Consider the following 330-nt stretch of genomic DNA (forward strand, 5'->3'; position numbering starts at 1 on the left):
GTGGGGATGGCTGGGAGCACTGCCCACTAGGGACTCAGGTGGGATGGGGAAGAGTGGGAGCACTGCCCACCAGGGACTCAGATGGAGTGGAGTGGGCTGGGAGCACTGCCCTCTAGGAACTCAGGTGGGGTGGAAAGGGTTGGGAGCACTGTCCACTAGGGACTCTGTGGGGTGGGGAGGGGTGGGAGGGAGGCTAAGAGGAACCACGTCTTCTGGAGGAAAGAAAGGAGACGACCACATGCTCATCAGCGGTGGAAAAAGTGGGTTCAGAAGAACTGCAGCCAGTCCCTCTGGTGACCCTGAGGGAAATGGTGGTTCAGTACAAAGAAG

This window comes from Bos grunniens, chromosome 15 (assembly GCF_055505025.1).
Source record: "Bos grunniens cultivar Pamir isolate PY7600 chromosome 15, Bosgru_T2T1.0, whole genome shotgun sequence".
Taxonomy (NCBI): Eukaryota; Metazoa; Chordata; class Mammalia; order Artiodactyla; family Bovidae; genus Bos; species Bos grunniens.